The 13090-nt window shown below is 44.8% G+C and overlaps 1 protein-coding gene across 1 annotated transcript in view; it reads right to left on the reverse strand.

Moving 5' to 3' along the window:
• KBTBD12 (kelch repeat and BTB domain containing 12) overlaps window positions 1–12770 on the reverse strand; it is a 63016-nt gene extending 50246 nt beyond the window's left edge. The window contains exon 1 of the mRNA XM_064156803.1: window positions 12682–12770. The gene's annotated coding sequence lies outside the window, so the exon portion shown is untranslated. The remainder of the gene's footprint in view (window positions 1–12681) is intronic.
• Between the last annotated feature and the right edge of the window lie 320 nt (window positions 12771–13090).

Genomic DNA, 13090 nt, shown 5'->3' on the forward strand with positions numbered 1-13090 from the left:
TGTTCTAAGTGAGGAAAGAAATTAAATGTACCTTTTCAATGCCAGGCGTGGTGGGTGTCTGTGAGAGTGTGTGGGAGAGGGAAACAGAAATCTCATACAGCAGCACAGGGCTTCTGGTGAGCAGTGAAACGCCAGCACTATAAATAACCCATACTGTGCTCCTGGCTGGGGCAAAGAGTTGCTTTAATGTCATGCACAGGGGCACATTAGGACACAACTGAGTGGCACTGGTGCTGCTCTCCTTCCCCCTGCCCACATGCTCCTGGCCTGCACCTGCCAGACTCACCAATAAAAAGCAGCAGGCTCCTCTGTGGGATGGCACAGCCACCACTTGTGTTGGTGGCCCACCTAAAGAATTACATGTGCCCCACAGACCTTGGCATGGGCATGTCTCTGTGTCAGTTTTCTGGATGGTTTGAACCGTTTCAGCACAGGCAATGAAGATGACTCCTAACTACCACTGGGGTCTTGATACCAAACCAAAGGGGATGCTGTTGTTAGTTGACCCTACTCAAGTCTCTCTCCAAACCAAGGCCACTACCTCTACAGGAATCTCCACAGACTGTTTCTCCTGCCCTTGCTAGACTGCCAACATTTGAAGCTGTGCATAAAATAAGGTTTCCTGACAGAATATAGGTGTTATCTGTGTATTTTAAGCAAGCATAAGGTCTATCTTCTTGTTTGTGTCGATGTAAATCAGAAACAGAACCACTAAATTGGTCCAGAAGAGTGGGGCTGCACTGATTTACATCAGCTGCAGATCTACTCTGTAAATGAAAGTGCACTAAAAAAGGCCACGATACACTATTTGTATCTCCATATGTTTAAGCAGAGATGGAAAAAAAGATTAAGCAAAACTTAGGGTTATAAAATTGATTGATGCTGAAGCCTATACTTTGAGTTGAGAAAGACATTAAGGAGTATTCAGAATGCCCCTTTTAAAAAGGCATTGATTTATTTATTCGCTGTACTAATTGGTTGATTGATCGTAATAGCTTCTGAGAAAATTGAAAATGAAATGTATTTCCTTATCTAGAGTCTTAGTCTGATGGTTTTATTACAGAGTTTTCATAAAAGCCATAGAGGGAACGCTCAGGAATGCTCAGCTTTTCATAGCAGTTTGGTTTTAGTGAGAAGATTAAGATGTACCATTTTTTTAAAGCACATTTCCTATCATTTGTGAACGAAGCTAGGGGAAAAAAAACCAACAACTAAATTTACTTAGCATCAAATGCAACAAAATACACCAAAATAGGTATTGTCTAAACTCCCAGATCATTCTTACTAAAAGTTCAGCTTTACCTTAGAAATAAAAACATCCACAGAAGCCAAGACAGAACAGCAGAGCAGTGAACTAATGAAATGCCACTGCTGTGATAAAATAACAGACCACAACCCCTGAATTGCCTTGGGGTTTTTGTGTTACGTGGAACAATTAATAGTATGGTGATGGCTAACATGGGGCCTTCATGTAATGATTTTCATTTACATGAAACCACTCCTCCACCAGAATAAAGTTACCTTTGTGGGTGCATTGGTTCAGATCATTTGGAGCAAGTCCAGAGGAGGTGACCTGTTCTAGAGGGAGGTGTCCCTGCCTATTGCAGGAGGTTGGAACTGGATGATCTTTGAGGTCACTTCCAATCTAAACCATTCTATGATTCTATGCTTAGAGGGCTGGAGCACCTCTGCTATGAGGACAGGCTACAAGAACCGTGGCACTTCAACCTGGAGACAAGAAGGCTTTGAGAAGACCTTTTAGTGGCCTTCCAGTATCTGAAGGGGGCCTACAGGAAGGCTGGGGAGGGACTATTGACAAGGGCTTGTAATGATAGGACAAGGAGTAAGGGGTTAAAACTGGCAGAGGGGAGATTTAAACTAGATGTTAGGAAAGGGTTCTTTACAGTGAGGGTGGTGAAACACTGGCACAGGTTGCCCAGGGATGTTGTGGGTGCTCTCTCCCTGGAGGTGCTCAAAGCCAGGTTGAGGATGAAGCCTTGAGCAACCTGTTCTAGTGAGAGGTGTCCCTGGCTATGGTGAGGGGTTGGAACTGGATGAGCTTTGAGGTCCCTTCCAACCAAAACTATTCTATGGTTTTGGGATCCACAATCCTTTCTTTAATTTTTGGGGAGGTAAACCTGAAGCTTACTTATAGCAACCTCTCTCTCTCTAAAGCCTGCAAACATACAGAAAAGTATAGTGAAAGCCACAAATAAATGCAGAGTTATCTGGGGGAGGCAGGTAAGGTAGGAAAGACCTTGAGCAACCTGTTCTAGTGGGAGGTGTCCCTGCCTATGGCAGGGGGTTGGAACTGGCTGATCGTTGAGGTCCCTTCCAACCTACACCACTGTATGATTTCTGTGACAACTCTGTTTGACAAAAAACCACTAGCTAATGCTTTTAAGGCAAATTCCTTTTTGTAATTCATGAAATGATAACTATTTCCCTTGCATGTGCCCTGATGAACTGGGACACCCTACCTAGCAGCAAGGCAACCAGCGGGCAGCTTTGTAATTACAGAAACGGAGTAACGACGGTGAATCAGGCCCCTGATATTGCTGCCAGACTTCAAAGCTTTCTGCTTTCCTGCTTTCACCTTCCTCTTGTAATTAAGTCACAGTCTTTTCACCCTGATATCATTACCTGTTGTCATGGTAATTTTGATGATAAAAATGAATGGCTGAGAAGTGGGCGAAGACGAAAGTTTTTGCTGAACTTGCTGAAGTTGATGGCAAAGGGAAGAGTATCTGTGGTAGCACAGCCCATGGGTGATCTTATAACATGGTTTATTTTAAAACAATGATAAGAAGTAGGCGTGGGAGACAGAAGAGACACATGTCATGTGAATATATATCACTTCCTGAAGTGTGTTGAATTTAATGTCTCAGAACCATTTCTGTGTGGCAGCAGTTTGTAATGTACATTCTGGTGTTGGGTGAGGAGAAATATTCCCTTCTCAATCTCAGCTGCTAGCAACACTCTCTTCTTAGGAAAAAGTCTGACCAGTTTCCAAAAGTGTCTTTTTTTTCTGAAAGTAGGCTTTGGGAAGAGCTACACAACACTTAAAATCATAGAAGTGATTAGTTTGGAAAAGACCTTTAAGATTATCAAGACCAACTGTTAACCTGGCACTGCCAAGTCATCGCTGAACTGCGTCACCAAGCACAACAGCTACACATTTTAAACACCTCCAGAGACAGTGACTCCACCATGTCCCTAGACAGCCTGTTCCAATGCTTAACAACCCTTTCAGTGAATCAAATTTCTCCTAATGCCTAATCTAAACCTTCCCTGGTATTTCTCCTAATGCCTAATCTAAACCTTCCCTCCTATCACTTGTTACTCAAGAGAAAAGACCAAAACTCACCTTGCTACAAACTGCTTTCAGGGAGTTGTGAAGAGTAACAAGGTCTCCCCAGTGCCTCCTTTTTTCCAGGCTCTTCACCTCCAGTTCCCTTAGCTGCTCCTTGTAAGACTTGTGCTCTAGAGCTTCCACCTTCTTTGTTGCTCTTCTTTGGACACCCTCCAACACCTCAATCTCTTTCTTGTAATGAGGGACTGTCTATATTCAGCTCATATCCAGGGCTAAGCTATAGCAATTGTTCTATCTACTGATGATCCCTCCCCTGCAGATAAAGGGGCTTGGGGAAAGGAGAGGATGCCCCAGGACTGAAATGAAACAGCTAAACCAAAGCAATTCTAACATAAAGCATACAAAGTTATAGTCAGCCCAGTAAGCATCCTGATAAACAGGAAAGCAGTCCTCAAGCACAGAATGGCAACTAAACTCCTGCAGAGATGGTAAGAAGGAAGAAGAAGAAAATGAGAAACAGACCCAAACTTCCTCCTTCATACTGAGTATGATGTTTATGGTCTGAGATGCACCTAAGAGCCAATTCACCTCAGCTGCTCCAGCTGACCCCAAACTGCTAACAGGCTGCAGACAATCACTGGTCTAGGATTCTGTCCCACAAAACCAGGTCAAGGACCCAGAACTGAGTATTTGAGGTGTGGCCTCACCAGTGCTGAGTGCAGGAGAATGATGACTTCCCTGGTCCAGTTTCTGATACAAGCCAGGATGCTGTTGGCTCACATTCAGCAGGCTACTGACCAGCACCCCCAGTTTATCTGAAAGCAGAAAACCTGTTCTGATGAGCAGGTGTATGACAATTCCCCATAGGTGAAGCCTCATCACAGTCTGCAATAAGCAGATCCACAAGCCACAGACAGTTGCAGCTCAACTTTAGAAGAGACTTGCATCAGCTCAGTTTACCCTGGGTGATATCAGGATGTGGTTTTTCTCTGATACCACTGAAATATTGTATTCTATGTGCTGACCTAAACGCATGTCTTCCATCTCTGTTGCTGTGGTTCTGCAGTTGTGCTGGCTCACTCTCTGCTGAAACAGACAGAGTTTTACACAGACGTGTCACTAAACGTTGGCACAAGACTGTAACGAGGGAAAGCACAGCCTCACACTTGCCTCAGTGTCTATGGGCGACTCCCAGTGTGGCTACTGCTCTTCACTCCTCCTAGCTCAGCAGTTCCCCAGGGCTCCTCAGTCTCTTCTCCTGGAGAGAGAGGCAGGATCTGATGTGGGAACTAGTACCTCACATTGGCTTTGTTTCCCACAAAGGAGTAGTTCTGGGATGCCCATTCGTCCACCTGGCATCAGCCAGCTGTGTGAAATCGCCTCCAGGCTGCCCACAGTGGTGGTAGTGCGGGCAAGGCTCCCTGGCACAGCTGCTCCCTCCTCCCGGCGCTTCCCATGGGTTGCTTTGGCACTCTCCTGCTTGGGCAGCGAGCTGGAGCGCATTCAGGCTCGGACGGTGGGTTAAGACCAGATGACAGCAGGTGTTCTGCACATGGAGATTATTCTATTTGTGTTATGTTAGGGCCACTAATGATATTTGGGTTATCATATCTGTATGTACAGTGCCAGTTTGGATACAGAGAGCGAGAGAAAAAACAGAAACAGAGATTTCCAGTTTAATCCTATTACCTATTCTCTTATGTCAGTCCAAATACAACATTGATTTCATTTCCCCCCCCCCCCCTTAGGGTAAGCGTTGACCTTTAGAGCAGAGCCCGGGCAGTTGTGAGCTTGCCTGTGACCATGAGTCCAGGGGGCAGCACCCCTGCCTGCCCTCTGAATTGAAATCTCTCTCTGGCCCTGCCGACCTGGCTCCCAGGCTGCCTGGCAGATAATGCGGCATGCCAGCCACCCGCGGCTTCTTCATTTGACTAAATGAGAAAGTTGCGGCTAAATTAACACTCCAGCGGAGGTAATAAGGACCCACTCAGCAGCTGCCATGATGTATGCAAATTGCAGTTTCACACATTAGGAGCTAGATGTTGCTTAATTTGTAGGTCTTCCTGTCTTGGAAATGAAAGAGCCTCCATTGAATTCAGGAGATCTTAAAGGGGGGAAAAAGGGCAAACGAAAGCCCCCAAAGTCAACTGCTCACCAGGGCTTCGATCTGTACCTACAGCCTTTCTGCTGGGGTTTCCCTCCTGGCCCCCTGAGAAGCAGTTATTACTGAATTACACTGCACTGCCAGATGCTTTTAGGCAAAATATCTGCTGATTTCTAATGAACAGGCAGCCTGATTAAGGAGGTGCTGCCAGCCCTTTGGTATTAACGGAAACCTGAGGGGTTTTGCAGCAGTGCCACAACCCAGGAGCTCAGCATCCATCAGTTTGTTTTTTTTTCCCCCTGGAAGTGAAACTATAATAGCACAAAGGAAGCTGCCAGTTAATCAGACAGAAGGAACGGGCTGATAGGAAGGCTATTTTTTTTTTCTCCTTTTAGATCAGTAGAGATGGGAATGGAGATGCAAAGAAGCATTTAACTGGATGGGGTCTGCGGAAATCTATGTGGAAACCTCTCCTATCAGGAGACACTGAGGAAGCTGGGGGTGTTTAGCCTGGAGAACAGGAGGCTCAGGGGGGACCTCACTGCTGACTACAACTATCTGAAGGGAGGTTGTAGCCAGGTAGGGGTTGGTCTCTTCTCCCAGGCAACCAGCAATAGAACAAGGGGACACAGTATCAAGTTGTGCCAGGGGAGGTATAAGCTGGATGTTAGGAAGAAGTTGATGCCAGAGAGAGTGATTTGCATTGGAATGGGCTGCCCAGGGAGGTGGTGGAGTTGCCATCCCTGGAGGTGTTCAAGAAAAGACTGGATGAGGCACTTAGTGCCATGGCCTAGTTGTCAGGAAAGGGCTGGGTGCTAGGTTGGACTGGATGATCTTGAAGGTCTCTTCCAACCTGGTTGATTCTCTGATTCTATGATGAAAAGTTGTTCTGAATGTTTCAGTACTTTTTAATCTAAGAAAATTATTAACACAAATGTGTTAGAGTCAAAAAGATTTCTAAATGGACACCACACTTGAAACTCAGTAAGGGAAATGCATGCTCTGAATAGCAGAACTTGGGGCTACCATGGCCACAGAAAGCAGAAATAACTCTAACACTTCGTATTGTGTTTCTCAGGGTATGCTCTGTGAGGAGAAGCACATTTTTTAAGTCTGAATCAGATCTTAGCTTGATCAGAATTGCTGCAGCCACAGGATACAAGGCTAAGAAAAAAAAAGAAATGCTCATATTTCACCTAGTGTTTTTCAGGTTTTATCCAGAAAGGCAGAAGTTTCATTCTAACATCAATTCCATTCAGATTATTTGCCTATCTTTTTCACTCTCCTGATTTATCTGGTCAGTCCTCAAGAGCTACTATTGCCAGTCTTTGGAGGAGGTGCTCTTTCCATCACTCTGGTCACCAATTTCTCTGTGCTCAATGCTTCTTCCTGGATGTCATCTTCTTAGCCTTAAGAGATACCTTACCAGCCCTTGGCATGCAAAGAAATAACAGAAGCTTGCCCTGTATAGTCCTTATTTGTCTGCATGTGTTGGAACAGCCACATGAAAATGCAAGATAAAAGGTCACCATGAATTTGTGGGCAGAACACTCAGGCTATGACCAAAACACAATGCCTGAGAGCGCTTCCCATTTCCCAGAAGTGAATGCATACTCAGGCTGGTTTCCATCTCCCTGATGAAGGCAGGGCTGGCATACACCTTTAACCCATCACTCTTATTCCTGAGACTGCAGGTGAGATTTGAGCTGCAGCCTGCCCTGAACTAAGCTATTAGGGACAGGAATTGAGGGAAAAGCCCCAAATTGCCTACATGCTGCTGTTCAGATGCAGTCTTGGCCAACTTGGGTGATTTACAATTCAGGGCACCAAAGAAGACTGTAATTCTGGTTGCTGTGGTTTTATCTGTCGCTCAGTACAAGCTCCTGTCACTCTCTTTGGTCTTCATCCCTCATCGTTTTCCTACCAGCCAAAGAGACTAATTAATATTCAGTAAGCTGCAGAGCCCATGTGCCAATTGTGCAAATTAAGAAGGGTCTCTGTGTTTGTGTATTCCAATAAATCCTGCATTTGCTGCCGTCCCTCAACTTGGCACTACCACACTACCACAAAAGATGCATTAAAAACCCCTTTCTTATGCAGCAGCTACGGTGAATGAGTTATCAAATAGGATGCAAACCATGCATTGCTTTTCTGACAGAGGGAATCATTCTGAGAAACACAAATTTCTCCCATTGTGGGCATGAGACATCTGTCCCTAAAGCGGTATGAAGACTGGACGTGAGGAGGAAGTTCTTCACCATGAGAGTGGTGAAAGCCTGGAATGGGTTGCCCAGGGAGGTGGTTGAGGCCCCATCCCTGGAGATGTTTAAGGCCAGGCTGGATGAGGCTCTGGCCAGCCTGATCCAGGGTAGAGTGTTCCTGCCCATGGCAGGGGGGTTGGAACTAGATGACCCTTGTGGTCCCTTCCAACCCTGACTGATTCTATGATTCTATGAAGATAATACTGGTTTGTACATGCCCAGTCTTGAACATCAAGCTGGAGGTGGCTCCTCTCTCTCATGCCCTGCTGCCCCAAATGTGATTGGTATTTCCAACATAGTGCTGGAGCTCAAAGCCACACGATGAAAGTATGTACCAGAGGCAACCAGCCAGCCTGAATTGCCTCTCCTTCCACAGGTGTCAAGGTGACACCACAGTCACAGCAGAAGCAAGAATGAATCACCTGGCAAGGCCCTATCCTGAAAGACCTCAGTAAATGGTGCACATCCTACCTCAGGCCAGGAACCAGGCCAGGTCTTTTCCCCCATGATCTAATTCACCAGACAGTAGTTTTGTGTGTTCATCTGTGAGTCATCTCACAGTAAAAATGTGGAAAGAGCTGCAGTACTGCCACCTTTCTAATTGCCCACTTACAGTTGCCCATAAACATGCAGCTGATTACAATTAAACCTTGCAGCAGAGCAAAGTGGTTTATTCTATAGAGCAGCAGTATCTCATAGAAAATGAACAGGAGTTAGGATCCTCCAAAAAAGTCAAATTTCTTCTACTTCTGTCACCAAAAAAAGGATGAAGGAATGTAGCATCTTCCAAATTACAGCCCATGTGGCAATCCTCCAAACCTCTTTCCATATGTTCCTAAGTGTCAAAAGCCCAAACGTTCTGTATCTCCCTGCCAAATTCTCTGGCTTAATCCCAATGGCTCTTACAATACTGTTAGGTATTGTCTAGTGGTGGGGCTGTGGGTGGAAATCACCTCAGATCAACAATTAAAGATATATTGGATCATCAGATGGATATGAACAGCCAAAGGGTGTTGTGCTGATTGAATGGTTCACATTCACATATTTCAAAGCAGCAGAAGGGGATCTTTCTCATATGACTGAACTTGCACCAGAAATCTTTGTCTGTTGCAGAACATATTGCTGAAGAGACTCGAAATGGGGCAGAGGTGGAGGCAGATGGGCCATGGCAGAGAGCTATGCTGCCGAGGTGCAGTCTGGGGTCCATGTCTGAACTGGACTGCAGAGGGAAGTTTTGGACTCAGGCAGACTTTGCTGGATTAGTTGCACCTCTGACTTGTTTCAGACTAAGCTGCACAATATCAAAGCCTAGGAGTTTGTCCATGTTTCAAACTGAAGTGCAGATGCTGCTGCATTCCCACCCCTGCAGGTGGCACGGGTCTCAGGACACACACATTGCTCAGCATGTCTCATACCCATTTCACAGCACATGCTTTGTGCTCTGTGGCTCAGGTGATGAATGTTGCAGTCTTCCCTCTGCTGTCCTCTTCCTCAAAACTTTCCAAGGTCTGGGAATGATGGAGTTACATGCAGATACCTACATTCAAGAGCTGACTGTTTCCTATTGTGCCTGAAAGTGTAGCATCTCCAAACGTTAGAATTCCATTTTAAAACTTACTGTAACTCCAGAGAAGATTCAGTAATGTACTACAGAAAGTCATCGAGTTAAAATAATAAACACATGCTGGCATCAAAGCACAATACTGCAAACTGGAAGGTTCCTATGTGCAGGTGTTCAGGAAGCCCCATTGACAGGTCTGTAATAGGAATCCAAACTGACATTCCCAGCCCACAGTAACTGCAGATGCTCATGATTCCAAAGCACAAACAAAACCACAGGTACCTTTGCTTCATGAGAATCAAAGACTGTAGCCAAGATATAATAGATACCTTGTGTTGGAGGAAACAGGATGAGGACTGGGGGACTGAACTCTCAGATACTGTAGCTTTTGATGTTATTAACAGCAGATGCTGCTAATTTACAACATGATCAAATACAAAGGTTGTCAAAAGCCTTGAGGATTGGAGATGTCCATCTCTACAGCACATAAGGAACTAGCAACAATCTTTTGCTGTCCTGAGATATAGGAAATACTTTGTCTGTAGATGCTTTGTCCCCCTTTTCACAGAATTACAGAAACATTCAGGCTGGCAAAGACCCTCAGGATCACCAAGTCCAACTGATAACTCTGCTCTACAAGGTTCACCCTAACCATACCCCCAAGCACCGCATCCGAACGACTTTCAAACGCATCCAGGGATGGTGACTCAACCACCTCTCTGGGCAGCCCATTCCAATGCCTGACCACTCTTGATGGGAAAAAAAAAAATCCTAATGTCCAGTCTAAACCTACCCAGTCACAGCTTGAGGCCATTGCCTCTTGTTCTATCACTTATTACCTCTGAGACCAGCACCAACTCCTCCACAGTCTCCTTCAGGTAGCTGTAGACAGCCATGAGGTCTCCTCTCAGCCTCCTCTCTTTCACACTAAACAGCCCCAGCTGCTTCAGATGCTCTTCATAAGACTTATTCTCAAGACTCTGCAAAGCTCCTCATTTGACATCCCCCTTCTCAAAGTGGGTTAATTATTACATGCCTGGGAGGAAAACCAGTGAGTGTATTTCCCTGCACTAGAAAGTATAAAGTAAATCACAGCAGGTACTGCAAAACTTAACTGAAAGGAAACAACTACAAAACAAGTGCAAACAGTAACAAATGTGGTGCTTAGTACAGAGTATATCTTGTGTGAGTTCATGGTGTTAGGGTGCAACACTGAACACAACTGGGCCTTAATTTTGTTTGTCTCTTGCCACTACTACTGTCTCTACACAGGAGAATGCTTCATGGAGTGAGCAGTGTATATGGCATAAAGTGTCTGTAAGACATAAAGATCCTACCTAAGACCTCAGTCAGGATGGCAGAGTACCTTCTAGAACTCTCTTGTTACTCCATACCATCATGTTTACCTTTTCTTCAGCATATATTTTGCACTTAGGGATAGTCTTCATTTTCTCTGGTACTACTCCTGATTTACACCAGTGTGACTGAGAGCAGAATCAGTCCTCCAGTTAAATAACCAATGCAGCTGTTTTGCTGAACCAGCTTCCTGGCTGGGAATTAATCCAGTCAGCTGTGGATAACAAACCCCAGCAATAGAGATTTCAAAGATTTCATACATTGGGTTTTTTTTTCTTCTTAATATTTGCAGAGTTACTTTTCTTACAGAATCTCTTAGGCAGATGTTAGGAAGTAATTACTGTACATGAATCAGAAGGAAAATGCATGTCTTGTGCTGCACTTGTGTAAAGAAGCCAAATGAAAGCCAGGGAAAAAAGATCTACAGTATATCTCAGCAGAATCTGCCAGAATTTGCCATGGGGTTATAGAGAAGAAACAGCACAAGGCAAGCTCTATTCACAAGTTCATTGTATAGCCAAACCAGTAAGCCTGCTACCTTCTCTAGGAACAGCAGAATTACACTCACCATTCATGGATAGAAGATGAAGTACAGGTGCAGTTTCCATCAACAGCTAAGGGCTTTTCAGGCAACTGCATCAGTAACCAATGTGGAGGGCAGAACTAAAATGTTACTATGTACACCCTCATCCTCACACATCCCAAAGTATCACAGGATCACAGGATGTCAGGGGCTGGAAGGGACCCAAGGAGTTCATTGAGTCCAGCCCCCCCACCAGAGCAGGACCACACAATCTAGCTCATGTCACAGAGGAACACATCCAGACAGGCTTTGAAAGTCTCCAGAGAAGGAGACTCCACAACCTCTCTGAGGAGCCTGTTCCAGTGCTTTGTGACCCTTACAGTAAAGAAGTTCCCCCTTGTGTTGAGGCAGAACCTCCTGTGCTGCAAGTACCCTTTGAACACCGTACACAGCACACACAGGACTGATCAAAGGAGCTGAAAGTCTTTGCCTCCATTTACAGAGTTATTGTTATTTTTATATCTAAGTACACCTAGTCTTCAAATGATGGAGGCAGCACTAATGACACCCAGGATATTAGCACAGGAAGCAAAATCTTGCAGTGAAGAATGTGGTTATCCAGGCTGTGGGGGTGTCCAGACCATGACATTCCCTATACTTGCAAATCCAGGCAAACTTTAATGACTGGAAGAGTTACTGCTTTGGTTGCTCACAGTGCCCTGATGGATAGATTTCAGGACGAGATGGGACTTAGTAATGGTATAATTGGATAAACAAAACCAGTAGCACTAGAATGGATTCTGCTCTCAGCTTGCCTCCAGCATTGAGCCAAACTTTCTCTGCCCTGATCTCCCCCTTGTAAAAGAAAATGTCTGCCTTTCCTTTCCAGTGTGCTTTGAACTGGAATTGTTTTGCACAGAGAAAAGGAGGCTGAGGGGAGAACTTATCATTCTATAACTCCCTGAGATGAGGTTGCAGCAAGGTGTGGGTTAGTTTCTTCTCCCTAGTAACAAGTGACAGGACAAGAAGAAATGGCCTCATTTCACCAGAGGAAGTTTAGGCTGGATATTTAAAGAAACTTCTTCACTGAAAGGGTTATCAAACACTGGAACAGACACTCCAGTGAGGTGGCTGTATTCCCATCCCTGGAGGTGTTGAAAAGACACAAAGATGTGGTGCTAAGACTGGATGAGGCACTTAGTGCCATGGTCTAGTTGACTGGATAGGTCTGGGTGCTAGGTTGGCCTGGATGATCTTGGAGGTGTCTTCCAACCTGGTTGATTCCATGATTCTAAGGGTCATGGTGTAGCACCAGACTTGGTAAAGGTAGGGAATGGGTGGACTCAGTGATCCTTAAGGTCTTTTATGAATGATTTTATGAAACCTCAGGTTCAGATTACTAAATTAGAGTGAAATAAAATGACTCAGTAAATAACAATAATATACTGCATGTATGTTGTGGTATTTTCCCAGCAGTTAACACACAATAGATGGGGTTGGTAACATTACCTTTATGTTGCAGTGTGGCTGGACCATCCAAGGCCAAGTAAGGAAATGACTCACCTGTACCACGAAAGGTCTCTTAAGAAGCCTTTTAGGGGCATAAAGCAGACCTCCAGACCACAAATGAGATCAATTGCACATCAGTAACTATGGCCCTCTATAATTCCACCTCGGTGCTTACGAACACACAAACCCTACAAAAAGAAATGTTACAGAAGAAGCCATTAGAATTACAAACCTGCCAGGATGTTTAATATTTCAAGTCTAAATTACAATATAAACCCTCACATTGAGAAATGCTATGAAAGCATCAGGGTTGAGTGCATTTTAGAACAACATTTATCATAAAAAAGAGCTTGAACATTTGGGTTGCCAAGGCAGAAACGAGCACCACAGACACATTTTACTCTTATGGGGATTCATCAAGGTTGTGCAGTGCAGCTGTTGTCTTAGTAAAAGAAAGTATCAG

The sequence above is a fragment of the Pogoniulus pusillus genome, chromosome 16 (assembly GCF_015220805.1).
Source record: "Pogoniulus pusillus isolate bPogPus1 chromosome 16, bPogPus1.pri, whole genome shotgun sequence".
Lineage (NCBI taxonomy): Eukaryota > Metazoa > Chordata > Aves > Piciformes > Lybiidae > Pogoniulus > Pogoniulus pusillus.